The 14750-nt window shown below is 42.8% G+C and overlaps 1 long non-coding RNA gene across 4 annotated transcripts in view; it reads right to left on the minus strand.

Moving 5' to 3' along the window:
- Positions 1–2592: 2592 nt before the first annotated feature.
- Positions 2593–14750, minus strand: part of LOC140250734 (uncharacterized) — a 376536-nt gene continuing 364378 nt past the window's right edge. For 3 of the 4 annotated variants that reach the window (XR_011903252.1, XR_011903251.1, XR_011903249.1), the window contains 2 exons: positions 6710–6787; positions 2593–3635 (listed from right to left, as the gene is read on the minus strand). This is a non-coding gene — a long non-coding RNA (uncharacterized lncRNA). The remainder of the gene's footprint in view (positions 3636–6709; positions 6788–14750) is intronic. The other variant, XR_011903250.1, reaches the window with a different exon arrangement.

Consider the following 14750-nt stretch of genomic DNA (forward strand, 5'->3'; position numbering starts at 1 on the left):
CTCACCTGCATAGCTATAGAGAATATAAGACTTTTGCTGTTAGAATATGTCTTTCTATCAGAAGAAATATTTTCTGTAACGTTTTCTGCAGTAAAAAAAGAAAAAAGTCATAGGAAATTAAAGTAGATCAAAAATATTTAATATGCATTAAAAAAACAATTTAGACAAGAAAGGTCAGTAGTGGAAAGGTGTGATACCTGAAATTGGAGCCAAGTTAGAAAAAGGGTTGGCCATTTACAGCCAAGTTAAACAACATACAATTAAGGTTAACCTGGCTCTGCTGGCACATATAAACCCACACATGAGGACGGTGGGGGGCTAAGACAGTTTCAGCAGTCCTATTTACCTTGGCCTTTTCCATAACTGAGTGTTTTGAGGACTGGCTCTGTTTGTAGACATCACACCTTCTCACCTATTCTTTACCCTTGGCATCTGAATGCATCCTAAATATTTGCCCCAAACTTTGTGTTTTGTTTAGAAAAAAATAATTGTTGAGAGTTCTTGTCTAGGGTAACAGAAGAAAAAGGTTGTGGATGCCCCATCCGTGGTGGTGTTCAAGGCCAGGTGGAGGCTGGTGGCCCTGCCTGCAGTGGGTGTGCTGGAGCTTGATGATCCTTGGGGTTCCTTCCAGCCCAAGCCATTCTATGATTCTATGATTCCATGATTCTATGATTCTATGATTCTATATAATCTCTGCATGTCCCAGATTCCAGCAACAGACTCATCACCAGGCTGTCTTACAGGGGGCTGAAAGAGCTGGGAAGCAAGCAGGAGATGTCACCAGCCATAGAACACCCATTCGAAATGCAGCTGAACTGGCCATTGTGAATCACTGCTGTTCTGGGATGGTGGCAGGGGATATGTGGGATGTGAATGACTGGTAGGGACAGCAGTGGAACATCTAACAAAATATTTTCCAGCAGCTTAGATGTTTTCTCTAGATCAAAAGGTGTTTTCTTTCTAGGAGATATGTATCCACCTAGTCAAAGATGAACACATTTCAGTTCACTCCTCGCAAAGAATGGGGACGTGTTTCATCTGGGTGTATTCTGTCCCATGTTCACATCACCTCCCAGCCCTGCTGCTGTGCCACACACACAGGACCTCCATGGAGGAGGGTGCCAGGACAGAATTCTCCCATAAATCTCATCCACAGGTCATGGTTTGAAAGCTACCCAGAGAAAAGAGCAGGAATAACACTTCTTTTTTTTCCCCCTTCTGCTCAGTGATTTCAGTGCAACTCAAGCTCCTAACTGCTGTAGGGATCCAGGCCAAAACATATTCAGTAATAGATAGTGAAACAGACTATTTCATGTGCCAGTTCGGTAGGTTAATTTACATAAGTGAGAAAACAGTTCTGACTGAAGGGAGGAGTGATTTGAAAGTTTTGATTCATATGGAAGTGTTAGCAGCCCTGTGCTTATACCCACCGTTGCTGAACAGAACAGAATCAGTGGCAATGTTACTTCCAAGTTCTGTGGTGTAAATAAAACTCCTTTCTCTGACTCACAGCGAGACATTTTTTGTCTGCATGTGTTTATGTCGAGGGAGACATAACTTGGTGCTCTGAGCATTCCTCTTGACAAGACCTTTTTGTGTCTCTGTTTCCCTTGCTTTTTTGTGAACTTTTGAAATCTTTCTTGCCAGTGATCTCCTTGTTTAGTGCAACCACATCCCAGTTGTTCAGCTTGCTGGCACAAGTGAAAAAAGACATGGAGTTATATTTGCTATAGTGCTGGCACATTATAGGGAATTATACACAAAATGAGAGAACATTTAAGCACCAAAGGCTGTATTAGAGCAGCAGCATCTGGGCAAATTGACACCTAGCGTGTACAGTAACTGTGGGGCATCTTCTGTTACTTCAGCTGAATGTGTCTGAACATCTCTTTTTTAAGGACCTTGCTGTTCATGGTTCTTTACCATATCATCGTGATTTATGCTCACAGCGGCCAGTCCCAGCCTACAGAAATGCAAAAGCATGCTTAGCCCTTGCAACGGGGAAAGGAACAGAAACTAAGCCCAACCACATCCCCAGTGCACATCTGTAATATGTTTCTATTTCAAGCCTTCCTTTTGAGCCCTGGGAGGTAAGGTGAGATATGACTGCTTCTGGGAAACAACAGGGAGACTAAGGCCCTCCGTGCTGCCATGGTGGCGTGTCTGTATCAGCCACTCCTATTGCCTTTGAAATCAGAGTCTGGCCTCTATGAACCTGCTCAACATCTGCTGCATGCTGCACTGTTTGGGGATGATCCCACCAGAGCTGCCAAGCTGCTTTCAAAAGACAAAGCAGAGAAGTCATTACTTTGTCTGTGTCCTTCTTTCTATTGTGCAGCTCTGGAAGCACCTCCCTATGCTCTGCACTCCCTCACTGCCCTGCTTGTGCATGTGTTGTCCCCACTGCAGCCTGGAGCTCCTTGCTTGCAGTGACCAAAATGGCTCAGGCCTGTCTAGGAGGGCTGAGAAGGATGGATGAACTTCTGAAGGGAATGGAAGACAAAGCAATAAATGTCACATGTGAAGGTTTTAAACAAGTCAGTCCAATATGGCAAACAAATCAAATGTTCAAAGAGATTGTGAACATCAGCAGACAATGATTTTTCCATTTATTGATTCCCTGTAAGGAAAAAAAATAAATAAATAGTGGGTACTAGAGGAGTACCACATGTACTAGCTCACTCAAAACACACCTGGGGGCATGCAAACATGTGTGTTTCACCCCACTTAACATACCTTGTTTTTCCCATTGCTTGTATGAGAAAGGCAAGATGTTTCAGCGGGCACAGCTCTTTATAATCCAGTGCCAAGAGCAGAATACAAGACACCAATACAGTCTCTCACAGGTGTCTTCTCAGAATTTCTTAAGTGTTCCTAGGAAGGCAGATGCCCTCAGGAAGAAGGTAATTTACGTACCAGTTCTACCTGTACACCTGCTTGCAAATGCAGATACACAGCTTTATGCTGAGTGCTGAGCCAATAGGAAGCTAACACACGGTACTGACTGCTGATAATTAAAGAAACCTTCAGGAATATCATATATTATCTGGCATGGGATCCTCTCATCCATCCAGCAAAGGCTGCTCTGCCATGCGCTTTCCATACTGCTCTGCTCGTTTCTGTAACAATTAAGAGAGTGTATCTGTGAATCATGGTTTCCATTGCAACGTTCAGTGCACCGCTTGTGTGTTATTGTTGTCTGATGGCTCCTTCTTTAGTCTGCAGAGGGGATCACTCTATTATTGCAGTTCAGACAGCTCACAGGTTGGCCCTTGCCCTGCTCTTTCGTACAGTAAGTATAATTAGATGATAATGCCCTTCTTGTCAAAACTTACTGCTTATTTAAGCCTGCAGTAATAATTTCAATTTATTAAAGATTTATTCAGATTATTATCACTGTTTATTCAAATGGACATGCTTTTTTTCTTTTCTTTTTATTCTTTTTCTCTTCTCTTCTCTTCTCTTCTCTTCTCTTCTCTTCTCTTCTCTTCTCTTCTCTTCTCTTCTCTTCTCTTCTCTTCTCTTCTCTTCTCTTCTCTTCTCTTCTCTTCTCTTCTCTTCTCTTCTCTTCTCTTCTCTTCTCTCTTCTCTTTTTTCCCCTTCCCTCTTTTCCAGGGAAACAAAAGTTATTATTCCTGCAAAAGAGATGCAACAAACCTGTCAAGTTCTGAAACAGTTAAATTGAGCGTTTTACTTAGAAAGGCTGACAAATTTTCTTCACTTCAAAATATCATTAACACCAATAACACATTTGCCCAAGCCTATTTCTAAGTTGTAAAAAAAGATTGCTACAGATTAAGACCCTTGATATAATGCTATAAGCTCCTAACAATGGTATCTTTTATAGTGAAGAGCAACTGCAGACACAAATTGCCCCCTTTCCTGCACCTTTTTCACAAAAATCAATATTAAAGTAGTAGCTGCCTTAACTCTCCTATAGACTGTATGAGAAAAAACCACAGCCACGCTTAGGACAGTTTAGGTCAATAAAGAATCAATAGTGTGGTTGAATCTGTAGAAAGATAAAAGACTGCGAACTCACTACAGTGTGCCCTATTGTTTCTCTCTGTTTTGAAAAGAAGCTGAAGCTCCTCACTTTATTTTATTTTTTTATTTATTTTTTTTCAAGCTAGCAATGAATTTTGTGTTTGCAGAAAGTGAGGGAGGTCACTGCGGGCTGCATGTGGCTTCAGTGTCTGCAGACAAGGGGTCTGATCTTGTTCACCCACACCTCCCATTTAGTTCAAGGGGAGCTCAGGGAAGCAAGAAGAATGCAGTGCTGGGCCCCCAGCGGACTGGAAACCAAAACACTGCAGTGCACTTCCATCAAGCCCAACTCATTTATTAACTATGGAGAAACTACCCATAAAAACTCAGCAGTGGAAGGGGTCCTTACTGTGATTTCTAGCTCCCTGTCCATTAGGAAGAAGGGAGCTGATTTCAAGCAGAGAAAGCTCTCTGATATATTTGGCAATTGCCAGACACGTAGATCCTACTTACAGCTGAAGTCAAGCTCACCTTCCACATTTCACATTGTGATTTGACCAGATTTGAACCCCCAGTGAAAAAAAGCACAGCTTCAGAGACAAATAAATAACTCTACAGACACACAAGCTCGCACAGGCACACACCCCTACACACGTGGCTGGAGTCTGTGTGCCTCTGCTCCATCCCTGCAGTGCACTGTGCACTGTGTTTCTTTTATAATCCTGAGAACTGCAACCATATACCTGTCTGGAGAGCAACTGAACATGAAAAAATATTGGTTTGTGTGGACTGGGGAGCTCAGATAAAAACAATTTATGAGCCCAAATCTTCCAAATTCTTTACTTGAAGATGCACTTTGTTATCCTACAAGGGGCAGCCTCTAACATTTCCCAGCTTACAGCAATAGCTTCTGCTCACAAAAGCTCTGAGCAAATCTAGATAAAGCTGGGACTGCAGCTCTTTACAAAAATTGGGAAGTACGTGGGTAGCAACAGAGAAGATAGGCGATTTTTAATGCATTTGTCTGATGAAAGAAATGGCTGCTTGCTTAAATGCATAGGAATTCCATCCTGCTCTAGGTAGGATCAGAAAAAAATAAATGTGTCTGTTTTTATATAGTAGACTGAACTGTTCGGAGCTACAAGATGCACTAACGAACAGTTAGTAACCCAAACAGCTTACGTAATGAGTCAGTGCGACTGGATAACTGAGCTCAGCATGTCCTCTAACAGGATTTTTCTGCTAAATAGTTTGTTTATTGCTATTATTATTATTATCAGGGTGAAAATCTTGTTTATTATGTTGTCTAACTCTTTTTCTACAGCTCCACATCATGCTGACCTTCCACTCTCCCTCTGCAAATACTGGCAACATGGAAAGGGGTGGCACAACAGAGGTGGCACAACAGAGCCAGCCTTGGCACTACTGATAAATGAGTTTCTGAGATGTTCCCAGTTTGGAGAATTCCTTCATGACATGGGGAAGGTTGCAAACATCCACTCTTTGCTCTGACCATAGTGTGCTGACAGAAGAAAATACATACCACGAGCGAAGGATAGAAGCACTGTGGAAAGGCCTATCGATAGGAAGCGATTCTTGAATATTCATCACGGGATTTCTCAGAAACACACTGCAAAATTTCTGAGGTCCAACCATTTCATCTTGAATGTCATAGATATTTATTTTTCTGGGTGGAATCAAATCTTCTTTTGTCTTTTGTAACTAAACTGTGTTTTATTTCATTACTCTCTCACCTCACTTTCACAACCTGTCCTCCCACCTGAAACTTCTGCCCATCTCTTTCCCTAAGCACTGGCAACGCTGCTCATCCTTTCAGACCATTTTTGCAGCTGGTTTATGAGCATCCATACTAAACTTATCAGACTATTCCAAATTGAAGGTGAGCCCCCAGTGCAGCTCTCCCTTTGTCTTGCTGGAGCTGCCTGACAATGCGAGGGGCCCCACGTCACCCATCCGCATGCTGTGACCCAGGAAGGTTTGGGCAGGGAGGTGCAGCACTGATTGCCAGGCATGGTGCAGCTCCACAGAGAGCTTCAGAGATACAAGACTTAGTGATGAGAGCTGAGGAAGAAAAGCAAAGTGCATTGCCCTCTTTTTGGTCTAACGACTCAAAGATATGCTCAGTGTGTAAATAGCTGGCGTGGGCTAAGATTTTAAGGCCCTCCAGTTGGCTGTTACCACCTATTGCAGGTAACTTAATGCCCACTGAAAGCAGTCTGTTGGCTTCTGTGCTGAGGCAGCCTGGGAGTCATCAGGCATTCCCCACTCAGCTGGGTTGCTGTGCCAGTTTGTTCCCAACAAGGTGCGTGCCCCACTTCTGGCTGAGGTTTGCTTTTGGGTCAGAGTATGGCTTGAGTTCTGAAAAAGACTTGTTTTCCTAAGCAAGACACTAACTTGTTTCATCAAGACACAGCAACCAAATGTTTTGCTTAATTCCAGCCTCACCGAGTGGCTTGTACAGCAAGTTCAGAGAAGGGAGCAGGCTGTGGGTAACCTCCTCTGTCGGTCACCAGCTGAACTAATCCTGTCCTTCAATAGCACAGGGTCAAACACAGCGCCATTATCTTCTGGTTTGATTTACACAGGATAATAAAATCAGGACTTCAAATTAGCATGCAGACATCAAGAACCCTTTCCCCCCCCCCCCCCTTTTTTTTCCCCCTAACAGGATCTCTTACGCTTCTCCTTTCATTTACAGCACCTTTTTGAGTCGGTTCCTGAGATGCATCTCTGTGTGCTGGCATACATGGCACGCTAAAAGACTGATCCCCATTACAGCCTGTATGAAAAAATAATTCCAGACTTACTTGACTTTTGTAAAAGGCAAAAACAACAAAAAAAATTAATCTTTACACAAACAACCCAAGGGAACGTTTAGTGGGACTTTTCAATCTATTCATGATTCGTAATTCCCAGCCCCCAAAGTTTCCATGCCACGGCTAAATATCTAGGGACTCCATATGTTGAGGGAACAAGGCAGAACCAAAATGAGCTGAAAAAAGAATGCGTTAGATTCAAACATGGGATAAAACAGTACCCAAGGAGCCCTTGCTTCATTTTTTCTACCTGGAACCATGGGACAGTGCTGCCATCTCAGTCTCACTCATGTGTGACATTTATTTTGAATATGACAGTGGTGGTGACCTTGTCATTAACTGATGCTGCTAGCAACATTTCAGCTTTCATAATTCAGTTAATTTTCAAGACACTGGTTACTGAACCCCCACTATATAATTTCAATATAATTAAACCATATTAAAAACTATAAAAAAAATCAAGCCACCTTGTGAACAAATACCAGATGATGTTTGACTTGAATTCACTAAAGCAAGGAAGATTTTAGCTGTGATTCAACCAGTATTCCTTAGCTCTTGTTGCCATGCATGGCACTTGGGTGTGCACACAACCGCTCAGGCACAGGGGGAAAATGTTTAGTCATAATGCAGGAGCTAGGGACTGACCCTTATGCTGTGGCTGTGTTATATGCTTAAGAAAGAACTAGATAAAGCCATGCTTGCTTCACTGCTATATCCACACCCTCAGGTTGAGTGAGAGTGAGGCCTGTGCATCTTCTGGAGCAGTCTCTGGGATGGGTTCACCTGGGGCTGGGGAAGGTATGGATGGGGAAAGGCAGATGTCATCAGTCCATTCCTCTATTCCACTGGAACCTTCTCAGAAGCCAATTTTCTCCTTGGATTCGTTCTTCTGAAGAAGCACAAAACAGACAGGCTGTTGAGAGCAAAATCTCCAGAAGGGTCAGACTCCAAGCTAGTAGATGGTCAAGTGCAAGTGCTGACTTAGGGCAGCAGACTGTCCACAGGCAATCTGCCACTTCCTGCAGCTGACATGGTAAGTACAGTCATGGGCCTGTGTGTCCATATGTCTGTGGTGCAACGTGTGTCTGCAAAACTGGGGGAAACATATTGCCCATGCCTTTGAAAACCTGATCCTAATCTCATGTGCTAAATGCGCTTAAGTTCCTTTCTTTCCTTCTGCATTTTTTTTCCCCTCTGTTATTGGCAACAACTGCCAGAAACATGAGAATGTAGCTCATTTCCTGGTGGATTTGTCCTCTCCTGCTTGGCAAGGATAGCCATTTCCTCCCTCCATCTTGTTCCCCAGAATCACCAGCATACTGCCTACGCTTTGCATAGAAGATGACTGCTGCCTTTTCTTCATGGTCTTTTCCACTATCCATGCTTCCTTGTTTCCTGCACTTGGCTGGGAACATATTGTAAGCTGAATTCAGTAGAGGTTCTTTATGGAACAAAATGGTCAGGTTAAAACTTATCCAAGTGTTTGTAGCTCAAAAATCAACTCCTTTCAGCACTTTGTCTGAGACTCTCCCACAGACTTCACGAGGAAACCTGTTGCCATGGTGTGACTGCATGCTGCCAACACAACAGCTCTGCCATGGGGAGGGCCGAGGCACAGTGGGGAAGGGAGGTCAGCCTTGGAGGTATAGACAATGCAGCAGGAGAGGAAGGAGGTGGGGGGGGTGAAGGGGTGAAAGGAGAAGTGAAGAAGAGCTAGAAGAAGGCATCTCTGCAAGGCAGATCCATGATGTGAGGGAGGAGATGAGATGGAGCTTGGTGACCAACCAGAATCTGCAAGGGAAGAAGGCTGTTAAAAGCAGAAATCCTAGACAAGTTCAAGGGAATATGGACTGACAGAGGCAAAGGTGGTGGATGCGTGGCAAATGGAAAGAAAGAGAAGGTGGAGAGAGAAGACCAAAGCGGCAAGAGCCTTGGAGCTGAGCTCTGATGTCCCCCTCCTCTCATCCTGCCATTTATTCTAAGTCTTTCTATCAAAACCAGATTTCAGCCATTTAATTTCATCCCTTCTTGAGATATGAACCTCAAAATAAGCTTGCTTGAGGGAAAACTGAGAGCCTACAAATTCAGCCCTCAGAAAGTTGCAGTGAAATTAATACTAAAAAAAAAATAAATGTTTCATTCCTGTCCTCTGCCTGAAATCTGGAAGATTAGAGTTGTAGCTGGTGCTTCAGAAAGGATACAATTATTTTTCAACTGATAAAAGTCTTATTTTTGCATCATGTCAAGTTTCTCCCCAAAAACAGCTTTTCGTGGCCAGGCAGTATGTGATCCCTGTAAGAAAAGATCTGTGAGAATACACAGGCGTGCTTTAAATACACTGCAGCTAGCAGATGGACTTCAGCAACACGCCCAAGAAGACAGAAATCGGAGAACCGAGTTGGATTCAATTTAGAAGAAGATGTGAAAGTTTCAATTAACACAATTCTGCATGATTTAAGGAAAATATTCAGGAGTGGTATTTATTTAGCCTGCAGCCAAAGTCCATTACTGAGAATTGCTCTTAATTAAAATTGTGAGAGGTTGGGAATATCCACTCCTGTCACGATTCTTTCACCTACCAAAAGAACTACCAAGCTTGCTGAGCCTCTGGCATTCCCAGGCTGGTTAGAAAAATGGCTGGATGATAAGGGTGTTATTTTAAACAAGACAGTCTAACCAGTAACACACAGAAAAAAACATTATGAGTAAACATTAGTGCATTTTCAGCATCCCCAAGAGTATATGAAAATTAGCAAAAGACGAGGAAAAAAAGGCTTTGAATTTGGTTCAGATAAGCTTAGGAAATATCAGTATTTAGGACCCTGACATACAAAAAAATGTGGCTCTTCTGCAGTTCTTATTTCACTCCCCATTTCTTACTGTTTTAAATCTCTGTGCTAAGTGGCAGAACCTTGTAGGAAGATAGCTAGTCAAGAAGGAAAAAACAAGTGGAAAATAATAAGAAGGAAAAGCCTGAAGTTCAGCGACTTAAACTCCTAAGAACAGGCTCAGTATAAGCCTAATGGGAGCTCGAGTCATTTCATCTGTTCCTAATTGCTTTCCTCACTCCTGGAGAGAGCCATTGTCATGTAAAAGAATGGAAACAGTCCAGAAAACTAAAGCCAGTGACTCCATGTCTGCTGCGGGAACAGAAGAAAGTGCTTATACCTAACCCAGAATTTAGCTTTTCACAACTATCTGTCCAAACCAAACTTGCAGTTGTATAGTCACAGTACAGGTTAATAACTTCTGGTATTGGCTCAAGCTCTCTTTTGATTCTCACCGCCCCCCCACACACAGACTTTCTTTTTTGGATAAGTGATCTGTAATAAGGATGTATGAGTGACCCACGGCTTTACCAGAAGGCTGCAAGAATCTGCATAGTTTTACAGAGAGGAATAAATATGAAAGGTAAGCAGTGCCTTGCAGGGTAAGACAAAATTATATTCATGGGGATGACTGCTGGAAAACATACACTCGAATTCCGGAGAAAATGTAAGGAGCAATAAGACATTAAAGTGAGGTAGGGGTAGGAGCCTGGAGTCTTATTAAACAAAAACAATCAGAGTATCCACATTTTTGTAGTCCTACTGTGAAGTTCCAATAAACTTTACCCCAACCCAAAAAAACCCTCCATAACACTCCTTACTCAGCTCCATGGAAAATGTGAAGTGATTCCAGAGATCGGCTGACTCTTTAATACCTGGTGTAGCAGTTAAAAAGGCCACTTTCTTCTTCTCTCTCACACTCTTTTTTTTCTTCTTTTTTTTACTTTTACTGCTAACCCATTAAAGAAAGAACTAGTTCTAGTCATAAAAGGGAGCTACATTCCCACAGGGAGCTGGGGAATGGTGCTTCCTGTGTACCCTTAGTGCTCTTGGCAAGGGTACTTGTAAAGAAGGTGATGCTTACTTACAGGGAAGAGAACAGAGTACATCTTGTTGAATGGAAAACAGAAACTTCCAAATATAAAAAGGAATTTCAGCAAGTTTTATTTCCTTCTTTCATAGTCCTGACATCATATTCCTCCACAGTGACATCATGGCTCCGACACAAGAGCTTCCAGTGACCCAGTGCCTACGAAGCCTTACAGAGCAACAGCATTTGGCACTTCTGATCATTATTCAAAACAGAGATGCTGATGAAGCCTAGACCCCCCAAAGCAGACCTTTCTGCACAGCTGAATTCCTGTGTGCTTACAAACTGCTATTCAAAACTTGCGAGGAACATCTTACTAAAGTGCCTGGGGCTGGGAGAGTCCTTTTGACAGAAGGAGGTCAGAAATACAGTAGTAAAAAATGCACGACTGTATTCAACCATTACTATTTTATTTTTCCACCCAGCCCCACCAGTCACAGCTATGGGGAATCCCAGCTGGGATGGCTCCACCCAGCACAGCCACTCAGGGAAGGCTCTTCTTATTTTAGTCCTATCTTTTTTGAATGGCATCATCAAACTTCAAGGCAAACCAACCATTATACAGCATAAGCCCTGGCTTAGACTAGATTTACCCTGATGAAACAGAGAGCAGAATTTTGTCTGCCTCTGTTAACCCTTTAATCTTCCTAGCGATGGAAATTTAATTGTCTCTTACGTGTGCTAGTAAACAGATGCCATTGCCACTCCTAGTTTAAGAAAGAAGAAGCCACAGCCAGGTAAGAGCTTCAAAGAGACTGAACTGTGTCTCTCACCTGTAGGGATATGATTATGTCTGGCAGAGCTCTGGGGAAGCAGCTCTCACCACTGCCAACAGCAGTCCAGAAGCACTCGAGAGCTACGAGCTCTTTTCCCCAAACTGCCATATCCTTCCTGAACTGGAGCATTCATCCAACAGCTACAGCTACAGCCACACAGAGGTCTCAAATCACCAGGAGGCTGGAGATCTTAACTGCACCCTGTGCTGGCAGGAAGCCCTCTGTCTACACACACAAGGTGAAGGAAATGCCCTGCAATTATTCTACACCACACTCATAAGGACAGGTGGTTATGATGCTCTACCAGTCAGCGCCATCATTTTCATGGCAGGTTCTTTTCTCACTGAGATTCACAATGTACTGGTGAGAAAATATTAAGCTTACCTGTAAAAAGTCTGTGTTGACAATAAGTAACAGCTGTTGCTATTTTAATACTATCTCAGGGCTCATACAGATGTGACATCACACAGAACTAAGGCTTGGCCATTTGATTTTACTGCCAATATTCCTTAAACATTGGGAATTTGGTTACAAATTTGTGTGGGGTGTGCGTGTGTCAGAACAAAACCCACAACTGGAAACTTCTGAGCAGTTTCATCCCCTTGTAGCAGTTCAGTGAGATATAAACTGGTTTCATATTGGCATTAAAACTCATATTCATATTAAGCCAAAGAGAAGGAAGCGTGTCACTATGTGAACTTATTACATGTCTAAACAAAAAAGGGTTCTGCAATCTGACTGGTAAGCCAGCAGGCAGGAGGAAGCGGGGATGGTTGCTATTCTAATTTCAAACTGCAGGGCTCCCAGGTGTATTGTATAGGATTTCCTGTAATTTACAGGCAAAACAAGCGGGCTACAGGAAAATGTTTGCCACACTGTACATGTGTATTAATTACACAGCAGGACAAAATTATTTCTTTGTGATAGGAAGGGATGTGATCTACAGGAGAACCATTAAGTTGATGTGGAAATGCAGACATTCTTCTGCCACTGAGGAGGGCTGCTGCATTCAGGGAAGTAAAGCTCACCCTTTGCATTCCCAGGTCTGCACCTGAGAGCACCACAAAGCGCCAGGCTCTGTGGGTGTGGGCAAGGGGGGTCTCCCCTTACACACTCTCTCTGGCATCCTTGCTGCCTCCACTCTCCTGTGGGGGCTCCTTCCAAACCAAATTCCTTCAAGAGAGACTCCCCCTGTAGTGAGAATGGAGGAATTTCTAGATCTCAGATGCGTATTGTTCAATACCTCCCTAAGCATCGTGTAATAATACAATTGAATTTTTACCAGGATCATTGGATAGCTATCATTCTTTCAACTACCACTGAGCTCTGAGAAAGCATCACTTTTCATTACCACAGGTTAGAGCAATATGAAACTAGTCGGAGAGAGACAACGCAGCACATCACAGCCTCTCTTACAAAAGATGAGGGAAATTCTTTTTAGATATGTAATCAAGGCTTGAGACATAAAGGGATATGAGAGGAATAAATAAAATATTCAGACGTCCTTTCCCAAAACCAAATTTCATGTAACTGTACAGGCTTGTTCTCACTGTGAGATGAGCAATTCTCTTTACGCTTGTGCTCACACGCAGTTTCTGAAGCAGAAGTTTGCTCGTTTCCTTCCTGCCTTGTATGAAGAAGAAATCTCACCGTCCACATGTTTTCCCCTCAAGAGCCGAGTTCGACTGCATGTGTTCAGGTGTTCAGGGGGAAGAAGCCCAGAAATACAGTTTTGTATGACTAAAGCATTCCTTAAAACCTAAAACCCTCAGTCCAAAACCTCTTCCCATATTCTTCAAGGAATAAGTCCAGGCTAGGGCTAAGGATCAGATTACAAAAGGCTTATCTGCAGATGACCCGTGGGCATGTAATCATGTCCAATTTCACCATTATGCAGTTAGAAGGTACACTTCAGCTGCACTGCAAGTTAATACTTCTTTTCTTGGCCAAGGGCAGAACAACTGCCCTGCACCAGGACACTGGGATAAGGCTGAAGAAGTGAATTGGCCCTGCCTTCAGAAAGGTCTTTTTCTCAATTAATCGAATAGCAGGCAAAGCCAAAAGAGAACAGGCATATTACATATAGGCTACCTAGTTGGCTTACCCAAAGGATCCATATTGCAAACAGCAGTAAGGTTACAGAAATATAACAGATGTCTTCCTTCATACCTCTCCAATAGATTTTATGCTCCTGACAAGCACAAGTTTCTGAGCTCAAGAGCACAGTACTTTAATTGCTGGCTGAAATTGTATAATCTATCTGGAATAGGAAGGAGGGGAGAGGATAAAAAGCTGGTGGATGAATCAGGTACCTGATGGCCCACCAACCTATGGCTGCGGGTCAGCCAGTGGGCAGAGAGACATAGAGTGAAGACCAAGTTTCAGTGGATGCTATCATGTTGTGTGGACATCAGAACAGGAGCCAGTTCCTGGGCCATCTTCACTGTGCACATGGGGACCAATGGTTTTTGTGGAGTGAGTGGGTAAATGATCTGTGGACACCCCCTGGTTCAGCCAGCTCTACTGCAAGGAGAGCAGTACAGCCAAACTCTGCAGAAAACAGCATCTCCTTTATTTGCTATTCTGTTGGTAGGACACAAATCTAGATCCATGTTCAAATGCTACAGTCTTTAATGGTCTCCACAATCTAATGAAACTTTAATAAACATGACTCTGACTGTTCCAATTCAGTCCTTCTTTTTCTGCATACAGAAATCCCCTCAAGGGGAGGTCGTTCTGCCATCATCTCAGAGGCATTTTCCCTTCTTCAAGACCGGGAGAAAAATGTTGCTGAAAATTTCTAGAGAAAATAAGAGTTTAATTTCTTGGAGGTGTTTTGTTGACAAGAAAATAGAAAGCATGTGTCTCTGCTTCCCTTATTGTACTTCCAAGTAATGAAAGTATTTAAGGAGGTACAATTATGGACTTGGCAAGCACCTGGGGCTCTTGGAACTGCTTTTTCACACTGAATAAACACTGCAGTTAATCTGTTTATGTTACATTGCACTGGAAAACTATCTCCAAGAAAAGGCTATAAGCATGTCTTTATTTTTCACTCCTTTTCCTTGTTTTGAATGTTGTATTAATAATTTGTTCAAATGATTTGATTCTTCTTCTTTATCTCTCTACTCACAAGACAGCCAGTCAAAAGCAGTTTTTAATTAACAAAGACATAAACCGAGGGATTACTGCACTAGGTCAGACCAATGATCCATTCTGATTTTGACAGTGG

The sequence above is a fragment of the Excalfactoria chinensis genome, chromosome 3 (genome assembly GCF_039878825.1).
Source record: "Excalfactoria chinensis isolate bCotChi1 chromosome 3, bCotChi1.hap2, whole genome shotgun sequence".
In the NCBI taxonomy this organism is placed as follows: domain Eukaryota; kingdom Metazoa; phylum Chordata; class Aves; order Galliformes; family Phasianidae; genus Excalfactoria; species Excalfactoria chinensis.